Source organism: Calonectris borealis, chromosome 23 (genome assembly GCF_964195595.1).
Source record: "Calonectris borealis chromosome 23, bCalBor7.hap1.2, whole genome shotgun sequence".
Lineage (NCBI taxonomy): Eukaryota > Metazoa > Chordata > Aves > Procellariiformes > Procellariidae > Calonectris > Calonectris borealis.
The window spans coordinates 4,514,517-4,529,540 of NC_134334.1; the positions used below are offsets into that span (position 1 = coordinate 4,514,517).

Genomic DNA, 15,024 nt, shown 5'->3' on the forward strand with positions numbered 1-15,024 from the left:
TTTCTGCTTTCTTGACCCAGAATATTTTGGAGACAAATGGCTTTCCAAAAGTCTCCTGAAGAGTCTCTGCCTTCCACCCATGAAGTTCTAGGACTTCCCGAGGAATGAACAGCTCTAGCACTGCAAAGTGCTTTTATTTCTCATGTGCATTTAATGTCTTTGGGAAAGAGCCAACCTTGATAGAATTGAATGCAAAGGCTTTATAGCTACAAAACGGGTGCGGCAAGGCCTGGCAGAACATCTGCACATTGTCTGAACTGGAAGGAACAGACCCATGGGTCAGAGGGCCTTCATTTCCCAAACAGGGAAGTCTCCAGCTTCATAGATAAAGAGAGAAACCCATCTCTCTCCTCCCACCCTTTTCTTCCTCTGCCAATTCCCTCCCTCCCTCTCCCTTGTTGTGAGCTTTTGCTGCTCTACTCATTGTGTGCAGAATGAATGAAAGTGATTAGAAGCCCCTTGGGCCATATTCACAGCTGGAAAGAGGAGGAACAACTCCACAGGCTTCTTGTCAGTTGTATGGGGCCCCTAGTCTCTCAAGCACCTTGTCCCAGACAGAGAGGAGTAGCAGGAGAGAAGAGAGCGAGGCCACCAGCACCACACTACAGCACAGGTCAGAGAACAAGGAAATACAGAAGGGAAGAGAAGGGACAGGAGATACATGAAGGGAGAGAGATGGAGCAGGGAAAAGAGGGTCTCAGCTGAGACCAACTTTCTCATCTACACTGCCCTTCCTCTTTTACCTCTTTGGCCAAGAGGAAGAGGGATTAAGGGTGTTCTCCACTCTTGCTCCTCCCAGACAGCATAAAATCATTGGGCATAAGGTAATGGTTTCAAATCTGCACTGAGCTGAGTTGAGATACTATATGAAATAAATTGATAAGAAGGGAAGGAAAAAAATGGTGTCCAATATGTACCACGATGGGGAAAGCTTTGGTGCTGGGCACAGAATGAAACTCCTCACTATAATAATAGAAAACTGGGGGACTGTGTGTGTTAAAAAAAAAAAAAGTATAGAAAAATAGACATAAGCAGATAACTAAATGAAACAGGCAGCTCTGAGCAGGCAGCTAGTCAGTCAGCCATCTTTTCTGCCTCCCTTCACTGCTTGGATTTCTGTTTCTGCTCAGACTGGGGGAGCTGGCAAAACTTCATGCTTGACCTGCAATACCACTGACAACATGTGATTTGTTTTGCCTCTGTTGGAAAAGGCTGCAATATTTGCTGTAGCAAACTTACTGTCTGTCAGCCCACATGTCCTTCAGTGATGCCATTGACCACAGCTCTCCAGTTCTTTTGGCAGAAATGACGAGGGGGAGGGAAAACCTAGAGTAAATACATTTGTATTAGAGAAGCTGCTTCCATATGTCTTTTAAAAAAACCAGAATGATCTAGAAGGGGATCAGCAGTGAGTATTTTCTTCTAATCCTGCAAATTGTTCAAGATACTCTACACATTGTTGCCTGCATGCATGACTGTGTGTGAGAGCTGTGCATTTGCCATCAGTGCACATCATGCTCAGAACCTTTCTGATCTTGCAATTTTCAGGTGTAAGGTTATCCTGTGAGGCTGCTCCCTGGGTGCTGAGAACACAACCCTCTTGCTCAGAATAGAAATATCTCTACAGCCAGATGTGAATTTCTAGATCTCAAAAGATATGCCTGAAAGACACTACTTGGGGCTCTGGGTCACATAAGAAAGAAAGGCAGACAAGAAGGCACGCTGTGGGAAGGATGTTTGGCGACTGTGTGAACTGTGTGGCACAACCACTCACAAAAATGAGGCACTGGACAGTGCTGCAAGAAGCATGAATTCAATCCCTTTTTGCTACACACTCCCCTGTGTATCCCTTTGGCAAGTTCCACATTGTCTGATAGAAATCAAGCTGTTCATCCCTGTGCTGCAGTTCTACATTTGCAAAATCCACCTTTCAAAGAGTTTTTAAGATCTTGGATGAAAGCTGCTATTATGCCTTACAATTAATTAGGTAATCATTATTATTTATTATCGTGGGAGTTTCTGGAGAAGTTGTATGAAAGCAGAATAGCAAGCTTGACCTTATGTACTCACATCTCAGTCTAATTCAATATTCTTTATCAGACATACCTTTGCTGCAAAATTCCTCAGGGTAGGGGCTTGTTTGTTCTACAGGAAGTTTGCAACACTTCAAAATGCTATGAAATTAATTAATAAAATTATCACTATCAATCATGATAAATACCAGCAAAGCTGCCTGCATATGGTAGCAGAATCCATATATTTATTGCCAATTTGGAAGGGATTATCAGTGGCAAGTGGAAAAGTCTCTCTAAAATGTTTAACTATGGCTTATTTTAATGCCCAGCTCCATTTGCATTTATGGAAGACAGATTTACGGAATAGAATTCTGAAATTTACACAGTTAAATAACATAGGCAAATAGAAGAAAAATTAAGGGCAAGGACAAAGAAGCAGCCTGATAAGGCTTGTCTGCCTGAGAGAAGTCCACACATTCACCCTGGAAAGTGGAAAATGTCCAATATAGAGCCCCATGATGCTCCTGCTTACACTAGATTTATGTCAGCGGAAATCCTCTGACACCGGTTGAATCGCTCTTCCACACCAGCATGACAGCAGAATCAGGGCCAGGTTCTCTGTAGGGGAAAAGAAAAAAGAAACAATGTGAACAGTTTTCATTTGTATCTGTGCCTCGCACTCTGCCCCATTTAAAGCAAGGCAGCGTAGAACTATTTCTCCCTTCTGTTAACAGGGTCTAATAGGAGCAGTAAGAACTGTTCACAGCTACATCCTTCATCTGAGCACCTCATAGCACAGACATTTCTCAATCAAACATCACACTATTAATTCCTGTAAGGCACATATGGATGTCTATCCCCACTCCAAGGTGCACAAACAGAGACCCATGGGGAGTTGGTAGAGAAGCTGGGATTACAGTCAAGAAACTCTAAATTCATAGGCCCTTGGTAGAACTTGCAGATGACACTCATTTTTACGCCAGATAAAACACACTGTTTGCTAAGCAAAGAAGAGATATGCTTTGCTGCTAAGTGTGAAAATCACTGTGCAGCCATAGGATCAAGGCATAAAACCACTGTCCCTAAGGCCAGTCAGGTTGGTCATTTTGGTTCATGGATTTGCAGCACCCAAGCACAAAAGGGAACAACCTCCGGCAGACTGGAGACAACAGGGAAACTCGCACAGTGGGCCTGATCCAGAACTGCCTGATGACAAAGGAACCATTTCACTAATCCCTGTACATTTCTACAGGCTTCATCCCCCAGAGAATGCCAGCAAGATGCTGGCGGAACCCACCAGAAATGGACCTGTGGGTGCAAGTAAAAGGTCCTGCTATCTTATCCCGGTCCAGGAATCCACTTTCACATGATTAATTATTTGTACCGTTAAGCAAACATGAGTGCTTTTAGTGCAGACTGAAGAAGGGCTGCTCCTAATCAAAAGCAGCCAGCTTGTTTATTTCTATTTTTTTCCCCATTGTCTATTTTGGTGTTTATAAAAACCCAAGTTGGGAGCTGTGTGGCTGTGGCCTCCTCACAGCAGCTGGCTTGCTTGTAAAGCCTCCACATCAGCCAGAAAAACATACCAGATATATGGTTCATAGAGCATTCCCAGTGGGAGAAAATATCCCCTGGTGGTAAGGCCAGGCCAACGTCTTTGTGCCTGTGGCGCACAGAGGTGGTTCCCCAAGTTGGCTCCGAACAGGCCAGCAGAACACGGGTGGCTGTGATGGAAGAGCCCACAGATAATCAAGCAAGCAGACTTGATTATCTAGAAACGTGCAGTGAGAGGCATTGACCACCACTCCACCCCAGAGCTGGGAACAGTGGCTGCACTTGGATTCCTCCTGTACCCTCCTTGACAGCTCCCATCCAAAACCCTATCGGTCCTTTTCTTTGGATCCTCCCACCCTATAGAAAAAGGATGGTAAGCCAAAGTCTGCCTGTGAGTCTCCTGTCCCATGCTGACACGTCCATGGGACAGCAGGAACACTATGTAGTGTACCTAACTTAGTATGAGAATTGCAGTTGCTGGGCTTTTTCTGAGTGTCCAGCAGTCCCACGTACAGTGTTGGTACCCTGCAGTGGCTCCCAATTTCCAGTTCCCTGCTACCTGAGAAAAGGTAGATGCCTTGAAAAGAACCACCAGTTTGTTATACCAAGAGCTAGCCTGACTTTCACTGTTCACTTTGATAATTCTGAGCCTGTTGTGGCCATTTAGCAATTCTGATCACCGAGTTCGCTGTGCTGGAGAAGTTTCATAGGCTGAGGTTGGTTTCCTTTTGTCGTCTTTTCTTTAATAATAAAAAAATTACACACCCCCAAAGCCCTTTCAAGCCACAGCAAGAATAACAGACTCCCCTAGCAAAACACTCGCCAAGAAGTGCAGCACCTTATAACGTGTACATACATCAAACTGATAACTCCTGAAGAAATAAATATAACCTAGAAGAGGAAAATGAACTCACTTCTTTAAACACATCAGTAATATAAGCCACGGGCTAAGCAGGAGAGGAAAGAACAAACTCAACACAAGCTAGGAAGAAGGGGGAAGGAGGCAGAAATGTTACTTTTGCAAGGGATCACCTAACACCAATTATTGATAAGGCATCAGAAAAGGGGTATAACAGCCATGAAGCAGAGCATAGCAAAATACTACTGTGCAGGTGGATAGGAATGCATTTTCCGCTCACTATTAGCAGCAGGGACATCCACCCCCCATATGTTTTCCCTCCCCAAAGCATCATTAGTTCTTCCTTTATTCTGGAGAAGCTGCTCTGAGCCCTGCTTCCTTCTACCCACTCCCCCACTACATGCCCTGTCCTCCCTATTGATTTCCATGTCCTGTAGAGCAGTTCCTGTCCCTACGGCAGCTCTGGCTGGAGGACTGCAGAGCAGACTTCCCCACCTCAGCTCCACAGGGAAGAAGGGATAAGACACACCTTTACAAGAAGCGGCCCATCTTAAAACTGAGCCCCTGCTTGTGAGGCAGCAGTTCTCAACAGGTCCCCTCTCGCTTGGAACCACTCTTTTCTGTTTAAATCCCCAGAGAACATGCTTAGCCACACTCTTAACTCCAAATGTCATAGTTAGCTCCCTTTTCTCACTAGCCCCATGCATTAGCTGGGGGTAGTTGTCCAATTCTACCATACTTACAAAGAGCAGAGATATAAGCCTTTAATGGACACTACAATAAGAGGGGGCAAAGCACCACTATACCACTGTATTAAGAGTACTGAACTATGTAAACAGCCCCAAGAGAGATCTCTGCGTGCTCCCAAATATAAATTTTCCTGTGCTAAGGGACTGCAGAGCCAGACAGGTTAGAGGGGAGAGCTATTAAAACCATCTGAACTTGAGCAATACTGGGCAGCTTGTACTTTTTTTTCATTTTTTATAGCTGCTTACAGTCCCAACTTTTTCTTTAATATTCTTTTTTTGGCACAGGACTGATTACATGCCTAATGCCTGAAGAAAAGTGGGAATACTGAAGGATTAGGAATACCTAAATTTATGGCAGGATTAGCTGGAGTTTTATCCTGCTTGACTCAGAGAACTAACATGAACAATCAAGAAGAACATTCCAGCCCCATTATCTCCTACTCCTGCTGTAAAGAACGCAGAAATAAAGGATTGCACAAAAAAAAAAGTTTATGACATTCATTTGAGATATCCCAGTCTGTTTCGAGAAATCAACATGTCTGTTGAATAATTCCACAATAATTCAAAAAATATTTTATAAAAGAATTAAATAAATAAAAAGTCTAATTCCTCTCTTGCTTACATCAGTTTTACATAAAATATTAATGAAAAGAGAACCAAACCCAAAGAAAATATTTGGTTAGATCTCATTCCACTGCCAATTAAATTTACCACTGAGCTTAATGGAGTAGGACCAACACCAGAAATACCTACACCTTCCATAACCATATCATTTTGAGCTCTGCTCAGATGTTGGTTGATGAAATTAGCATTTCTGTGAGCAGAATGAATGATTCAGGTGCTAATCTAGTGCAGATTTCCTTGGGTGACCTTGGCCACGTTTCAGTTCCCTTTCTCTGAAGCAGGGATAACAGCCCCAACACCATGGATGGCTCTTGGGGACACATATTCCCAAGTTTGCCATGGACTCAGATTGAGTTAGTGATGGATCCAGACAAGAACAATGGACAGATCCTGTAGAAGGGAGAAATAAACCATGGAAGCATTATGAGCTGATTTTCATATGGGAACTGTAGCACCGCGGAAAGCCAGCCAGCCACACACACACGCACGCACTCTCTCTCTCAAAAATGATTTTCTTTTAGACTGAGAATTAGATTTTTTGAGTCTTTGCTCCTACACTGGGCTTGACATTTTAAACATATAGATCAGGCGATCCAGAAGAGTGGAGCTCGGGGGTAACAATAGTGATTATTTTTCAGTAGGAAACACTCGCTCATTTAAATCTTGTGTAATTACATTACAGAAATGCTGCAGAACAAGCCCTTGTCTGCCCCTCCCCACTCCCTCTTTCCCCTGTAGGCCCATACCCCTGCCTTTAAGTTGCGGCGGGGTTATTTATCCCAGGACAACAGCCCTCTCCCCCAGGCCTGAGCCGCTCACAGAGAGCGTCTCTGCCGAGGCTGCTCAGCCGGGCTGGGGACGAGGAGGGGGACCCCCTCCGGGACCCCCCCCCGAGCAGGGAGAGCCGCAGGGCCGCCCACGGTGGCCGGCAGCCGAGGGCACGGCCGCGGCAGGCGCGCTGCCAGCCTCCGCGCCGCCCGCCCCCCCCCCGCGCCGCTCCCCCGGCCCCGCGCCGGCAGCCCGCGGGGCGGCGGCGGCCCCAGACGGCGCGGCGCGGCCGGGGCGGGAGGAGGGGGGCGGCTTCCTGGAAGCGGCGGGTGTCGGGTGGCCGCCGCCGGCCAGGCGCGCTGCGGGCCGCGGGCAGCGGCGGGGCGGGCCGCCGAGCCCCGGGGGGGAGCGCGGGGGAGGCCGCGCGGCTCCGCCTGAGGGGAGCGTCCCTGAGGGGAGCATTCCCGCGGAGCTGCGCTGCCGCGTGGGACCCCTCGGGGCTGGGGCGCGGAGCCTCCCCCGGGACTCCCCCGGGCGGGTCGGGGGCTGGCCCCTGGCACCCCGCTCTGCCCGCGGCAGCTCTGCCCGCGGCAGCCCTGGCCCGCAGCCTTGGGGGGCGGGCCGGCGCCCTCCCAGCCCCCGATCGGGGGCTGAACCCCAGTCGGGTCAAAGACAAGGCACGCCGAAGAGGAGGCTGTGCTTCGGCACCTCGGCAGTGAGGTTAACTTGGTTCTTTCCTCACCAATGCTTCTGTGAGGCGACGGTGCTGTGCACCAGCAGGATGCTGCCCTGTCCTCCAGGGCTCCTTTTGCAGGCCCTTGTAACAGGCTCAGGTGGCCAGGCCAGCCCTGAGCAGAGACACCCGCACTTCTCGGGTGTACCCAAAGTAGCCCAGAACGAGACCACGGCAATGCGCCAGGCGCTGGAGAGTCGTACCTGTAGCGTAGCCATGCTGAATGTGCGGAGCCACTTTTGCTTGTGCTTCCTCTGCCACTGAACAGAAGAGCTTTTTGCTGAGTCTATCACAGGTTTGGTTTTGCAGCGCTACAAGCAGTGTGCAGTTCAAGTCACTGGAGTAAGAAAGAAATACCTGAGTCACGCATTTGGCTCCTGGAATGCACTTTGGGTTCCCTGTGGCATATGGAAAAGACCAGAGCATTTTGATACTCCTTAGTAACAGCAGCAAAACTGAACTGATGTATCTGGAGCAAAACTTCTCCAAAGGGTACCTAGACTTTAGAGACAGAGACTGCAAATAACTTGATAAGGAAATATATTTAGGGAGCTAGAGCTTCCCCAATGGCTGCATTCTCCTCCCTCCCTTTTTTCTTTTTAGCAAGCCAGCATAGTCCCTCCTTCATGATAACAGACTACTGTGGAAGGCACTAAGGGAAATCCATTCCTCCCTGATCTTTAAGGAGACAAGGTTGATTTGTTGATATCTTTTCATTTTTATTATTCCTCCAAAACTGTTTGAGATGTTTAACAATCTAGCTTTGAAATAACGAGGAAGAGGACAGTTTTTGTACTGAATGTTGATAATGGTTGAAGAATTTAAGTGTCTCAATGGAATTGTGGCTGCTCCAAGAGGTTAAATTTAAAGTGACAATTACTCCATATTTTCAGTACTAAAAACTGAGCTGGTAGTTTCAATGTTACATGAAGATGGTGCACACAAAGAGAGTCAGTGCTACTGCATGTGTATCAGACTCTTGCATATTTGAATCCTCTACCAAAAGGTTTACTATGAGGGGTCAAGAATATTCTTCACTGTGAAACATTTATGTTCATCTTACCCTGCCTTTTCAACTTTCCCGGCCCTTTGGTATAGGCTGTTTTCACCAAATTCATTCCCAGATATAAACAACCTAATTTGTCCTCAGTCAAACACTAGTGAAGAGAATTGAGTTATGTTGGAGGCATATTTATCATATGAAATCTCTTGCCACCAGCACCTGAGCCGAGCAATTATATTGTTAATAATAACTTATACATAATAGCTCAATATGCAGAATTGAGCATTGATGTTTTTTCATCCCAACCTGCAAATTACTGTATTATGCCTCTCCCATAGTGTCTCTGTAATTTTTTATGATCAGACTTTTTCCCTTCTTTGCTACACGTTTGCTCTGCTGCCACTGATACAGACAGGGGTTCAGGAGGTATGACTCTGCTGCTTCAGCTTTTAAACATGCCATTGATGAAAAATATTTTTTATTGCACATTAATAGAAACTCTCTGCTGCCTCCTTTTCAAATGCTGGCTACTGCTGGTAATAACATGACAACACTCAAAACTGAGTGATTACTTGGAAATTACAGGTTTGACTCAGTTTCACTCAAGGATGTTACACACTGTAATGATCTAAAAAGAGATGGCTTTTGTGAGTGGATCAACGCTCTTAATTTTACTGCTTACTTTGCATCTGCCTCTCTAAAAAATTGGGGTTTGCAGGGTAAATGACATGCACATATGTGACAGCATCCTCTGACCAACACCAAGGATTCAACTTCGGGAAACCACCAATGTTAAAATCATGAGCTTCTGTAGATTTAATGAAAAAGGATTTACTGAGGCTGAGAAACATTGAGCAGTACCTGATGGGACAGACAGGACGCTGGAGAGTAGATAGCTCATGTCAGGGTTGGGTGCAGCCTGTTGGTGACAGGAATAACTTGCCCTCATCACTGTGACACAGGATGTAAAAGAAATTAAGGGGTCACAGTCCCCTTTGCCTCCCTACTAAATCTGCCCTTAAATGCATATGGCTAGGCATATGGAGCTTATTCCTTTACCTTCATATCATACAGCATCTTTTTGTCTTTTATTTGTCACCTTTGTCCGGTATTTTTGGTTTGGTTTTTTTTTTTTTTTTAAATACGGGGTTTTTTTAATCTGTAAGTCCTGATGGAAGTGGAAATAACATAATAGTTTTTATGACATAATTTAGCCAGTAACAAAGATGGGCAACCTGTGCCTGAAAGAGCATATGCATAGACCTCAGTGACTTCAGTAGAGACCATTTACCTGTGTTTGAAGGGCAGGTTTCTTCTCTCTCTGTCATTAGCCAAAACTGAAACAAAGACAAGAGGCATTGGGTTATTGCATATTTTCATAGCTGCAGTGGTACAAGCTATGGAATTTAGTCATTTATTAGATGCATATTAAATATGCATGACAGTAAAAAGAAAACATTGAACATTAATATAAATCTCTCTCATATACTAGATAGTCTTGTAGCTAAAGAACAAGTACTGAGATCCGTGTCCACAGGCTCGATCACTGACTATCGACTTGCTGAGTCACATTAATACTTCTGCATCTCGCTTTCTCCCATTGTGGGAATGACAATGAAGATTTACTGGAAGAGTTGAAGGAGCTTCAGTCCATCCTTCAACCCAAACTTCCACTGCCCTCCCACCATACTGGCAACTTGCATGCCCTCAGTGGAGGCTCTGGCCCTGGGCCTTGAGGTGCTGCCTCTTTCCTGGGGGCTCCTGGAGCAGGATGGTTGGGTGCTTGCAGGACCACGCATCTCTCCCCAGCTGCAGCTCTGTGCTCACCATCCCACCCCAGGAGTCAGTCTGGAGGAGTAAATGTGCCCCATTGCATGGCCTACAAAGGTGGGTAGGGGTGCTCCTGCATTCCCTGATGTGGTCGCAGCTCTGCTTGCATTCACATCAGGACTGCGCCTGTCCCTCTAATACCCTGATTCAGTATGACACGTCCTGGTCAAAGGAGAAACCTAAAATGGAGAAGCCTAAGGCTATTTCTTTCAGTGCATTTCCGCTGAAAATTTTGCCAGAAATCAACATGTTTCTGTGAACTCTCTCAATTTTTGACAAACTTGCACTTTCAGTTGGTCATTTCGCAATCAACGTTACTCAGAGCCTCCAAGAAGCAAGCCCAGCTTTGTATCACCAACACATTAAGTCATTAATTCTGTATTTTAATTGACCACAGGAGCAGTCCCCTTCACTGTTATAATTTACATATGCAGAAGATGCAGAAGAGTTAATGAATACACAGGAATGACATTACCTGTGGAATTTCTTGCCTTTATGCTTTCTTTTATTTTTTAGCACCTTTGGATCCATCATCTCTGGTCATTCCTGGCACATTGTAAAGGACTGCTGATACTTCCCACATTCACTGTCTGGTACTTTGGAGATTTACAGCTGTGATGGAAAGCAATCTTAAATGGAAACGGACCAAAGGGAAGGGCATATCAGGTCTAATTGGAAAAGCATACACATCTGTTTAGAGCAAGGAGGGGATAAACCCCACCTATCTGTGGTAAGCGAAGACTAAATTAAACAGAAAGGCGGGGGGGTGAGGGGAGAGAGAGAGAAAGAGAAAGGAAGAAAGAAAGAAAGAAAAGGAAAAAACCCCAGACATTAACTTTAGTCCCCATCAAGCCAGCAGCGATAGGGGACCTTGACTTCCATCTGTGCAGAAATGTGTTGCACCTTCTCCCTCACTGTTAGTATTTGTGATTCTAGAAAAATTAACAACAAAAAACCCAAAATAAAACCCCCTCTTGCTTTCTCAACTCAGCTTCAAGGAATGGGATCCAGACAAACCGCTGGAGGGAAGGAAGGCTTTTGGATTCTGCATTTTATTTTATTAGGTGTAAGTGAGTTATTTTGATTATGTTGGCAAGGAGTGGGAAAAAAAGCCTTATGGCAGCAGCTCTGTCCCCTCTCTACCCACTTCTCCATGCACATGTGCACTCCCAGCACCCACTGCCACATAATCTGGCCAGCAAAGGCTCACAGAGGCAAGCCTACACTGGTGCCTCTGCATTTTGTGATGTTTGACTGCTTAGATGGGAGACAGAAAGAGCCTTTTTTTTTTTTTTTTTAAAATCGAAGCATGAAGGTAGGGGAAGGAAGGGGAGGAGCAAAAAAAAATGTGCAAATCCCCCAAGTTGTTTTCTCCCTAGTTTTGGGCATTGCTCTCAGGGGTTTTCATATGAATGGATGGCATTCTTTTCAAACTGCCTTGGAGCTCCATGTGTGTGGTGACAACGTGGCTACGCCGTGCTGTAGTGAAAATGATGGGCAGTATCCGCCAGCCACGGGGCCCCAGGGAGATCAGTGCTCCTTCCTGACATCTCATACCTGCACCTGGGCAGGCAATGGGGAGCTGGGAATCCTGGGGTTTATTCTTCCAGCTGTCACTAAATTTTTGTGTGAACCTTAAGTCACTTAACTTCTCTGCTCATCAGTTTCCTGATGACTCTTCACCTACCAGAGGAAACAGGGAAATCGGAGATCTGCCATCCTTACGCTGCCAGGAAGGACCCAAAGCATGCAACAGAGTTCAAGTAATTTAAAGTCTAATTTTTGCAAAGATCTCAAAGATTGGCCTCATTGCCTGCATGGAAGGGTGATCTTTGTATGTGAATGCTTGCGTGCATGCATATATCTATATCAAAGAATAATCAGAATGGGAAGTTATTAAAATGAATGTAAAAGTCAAGATCAGAGGCAAATACCCTTGCCAAGCTGAATGCCAGAAACACTAAACAAAGAAAGTTAAAAGTGGTGCTTTATCTCCCCAGTCCAAAGGGCATCCAGAGCAAGGGAAGATAGGAGCTGTGGTGCTGCTCAGATGCGCTATATTTTTAGCTTCAATTTTCTGTGTTCTTTTCTAACGTGGTTTTAGAAGCATTTACTACGTATGTGCTTGAGAAAGCCCTTAATTCCCTTCTTCCCTGTGCTCTGTGACTGCGGAATCACCTGCTATGCAGGTCTCACGTCTACAACATCTCTCTCCTTTGCCTGATGGTAGCTGAGGAAGCAGAGAAAGAGGACAAAACTGTATTTCTCCATAGTGAAGCCAATACAAATAAAATTTCAGATAGGAATTTATCTGCTTCTGCTTCCCTTCTTGGCACCACAGAGGCAACTTAGATGGCTTTAAGATCTTGCAGAGAGCCAGAAACCCTGTGTACCACCACTTTCCCTCCCTCACAGAGATCCTGTCCTCGACACAAACCTTGGGAGAGGAGCACAGAAATTGAGCCTAGGATGGGTATGGAGAAACAAGCTTGGAGAGAAGAATTCTTCCCATGAAACCTATAGGCTCCCAGATTCACATAAACCAAAAACCTAGCCCATCTCCTATTGAAATTAATGGCAGAACTTTGCTAAAGGCAATCTAGTATTAAGCAAGAGACCTGGAACTCCCCATAGAGCACAGAAAGGAAGGTCAGACTTCTTCCTTGGCCACCTGCAAGGGGAAGCTGAAGAGGGAGCACAGAGTGTATATGAACAACTTGGATTCTGCCTACGGGATCTGTGCATTCCCTGTGGGACAAGACTAGGGAGCCAGCTGAATATGCTGCTCAAGAGTGGGGCAAGGCTGACACCAAAGGAAAACACAGAGATTAGTGCAGGAGCACTGAGCCTCTGAACGGGTGTATGGCGATTGCCACATGAAATGCAACTTTCTAAAGTGTGACTGAGCCTCCATCTTCTCCTGGGATGAGATAGCAGAAAAAAAGAGTAAACTTTTGTTGTTTTGCATGTCCCCTGTGAAGTCTTCTCACAGGAAAGGCAGAGGGAGTAAGGAGGTTAACTGCTGAAACCAGGCAGTCTCCTAGGCATGGCCCTATGGATTGACCCTGTATATTCAGCTTAACTGCTGTGTTTAAGGCACCACCAAGGGGAGAAAAAAGGAGGGAATAATAAGAGTTCTGAAAACTGGGGGGAGTGTGGGGGGGAATCTCATGAAAGGGAACCATGCTGGAAGAAGTGGCAAGCAATAAGGGGGAAAGTGCAGCCTTCCCGAGATGCAGGGGGGAGAGCAAGTGGTCCAAGAGTGAAGCGTGGATGTGAAATATGGCCCTGCAACAGCTGTTTAGCACATTAGCCTGTTGACGTGCAGGCTCCCATCCAAGAGCTTTCAGTCAGAATCCCAGTCCAGCAAGAGCAGCGAGACAAATGCAGCAGGATGGGAGTCAGCCCTTGCAAGTTGTAAACTGATGCAGAGATGCTGCCTTCTTTACTTGGGGACAGCCTGGATGCATTTGTGATGGAGAAAGGGAAGGGAGCAGGTTCTCAGCTCCCCTTGCTGGATGCTAGAAAGGGCTGCAAGAGGAAGAATAGTAATAGTTGTAATACCTTAGGCTTCATCCAAGCCTGCCTGCCCACAAAAGGAGGTTTTATGCATTAAGGTATTCTCGGCAGGTGGTCAGGCAGTACTTTTTTCTTTTCACTCCGCCCTCTTCATGGTGACAAAGTTTCCAAGGATGACGGGAAATGATGATACAGAGGACACCTGCACTGACTGGCTGTGATATAACAACAGAGGCCTCCATAACAGAGCAGATGGAGGGCATCAGTTTCGGTGAAGACAGCCAAGCCCCACAATATAAATATCCACCCAGCCCTGTAAGGCTGCATGCTGTTGTGCATATACTGCAGGAGCAGCCGGCTAGCAAAACTATTCCTTGCTATTCAAAGGCCCTGGAATTGACCTGTTATTCTGCTCAAACTGCTGCTTGAGCTGAAACACATTTACTAATAAGGGTTGCAAATTCCAGGAAGAGTCAAGCATTAAGCAACTCCTGTCAAAGCCAGCAGGCCCATCAGGGTACATGGCCCATGGAAGCAAACACCTGGCAGCTAAAATGCAATGCTGGAGTGATGCAGGGTCTACACCTCCCCTGAGGTGAAAGAATGGAGTGATAAAACAGGCAGTTCACACTTTCAGTCCATTTACAGAATAAGCCTTCATGCTTTCAGACCTGGGATCAGGTCAAATTTGAAGCAAATAGCTAAACCTTTTCCTACAGTCCCTTTAGTCTCTGGCAAACAGAGCTCTGTAATCCAGGAAACACCCTGCCTCCAAAGCCTGAAGCTCAGATCTCAACACTGGCAGCAGAAGTGCCTCAAACAGATCTCATCTGTCGGGACAAGGATCAAAGTGCTCACTTGCTGCCTGACCTATGAGGGCAAGTCACTTGACCTCCAGATGCAAGTCAGCCAACTGAGCTTGAAAAGCACTTGGAGAAAACCTGGCATTGCAGAGCCATTTGGAAAACCAGATGTTGAGTTGGAGCAGAGTTTTCCAAGGGACAGAAATTACCAGCAATGGTAAGGTGCAGTTCCCTTACTGAAGAGCACAATGACATCAGCTCTCTGCATGCCCACTTGTCCCCATCCCCGTTCCACACTGGAAAAATACCTTTTTTCTAACAGGTTCAATACGAGTTCAGACATATGTGGTTTAATCCACTTTCAGCAGCCTTACCAGCAGGCAAGGGTCAAAACTAGCACTGAGCAAATCTGAACCAGTACTGAACACAGCGCTCCTGCCTGCTGTCAGTGATAGGTAATTTCTCTGCTGCAGACCAAGCCCCAGGGATTGCTTTTCTTGAGGCTTCTCTGTATTATGGAAATTAGCTACCCACTCACTAGGTATTTTACTGGAACCACTTTAACCA

At 46.0% G+C, this 15,024-nt stretch overlaps 1 long non-coding RNA gene across 1 annotated transcript; it reads right to left on the minus strand.

Annotated features, from left to right (window-relative positions):
* Positions 1-585: 585 nt before the first annotated feature.
* Positions 586-2,575, minus strand: LOC142092408 (uncharacterized). Its single transcript, XR_012677061.1, has 3 exons — positions 2,548-2,575; positions 2,107-2,174; positions 586-1,326 (listed from the first exon to the last, which is right to left on the minus strand). It is a non-coding gene; the product is annotated as an uncharacterized LOC142092408 (long non-coding RNA).
* Between the last annotated feature and the right edge of the window lie 12,449 nt (positions 2,576-15,024).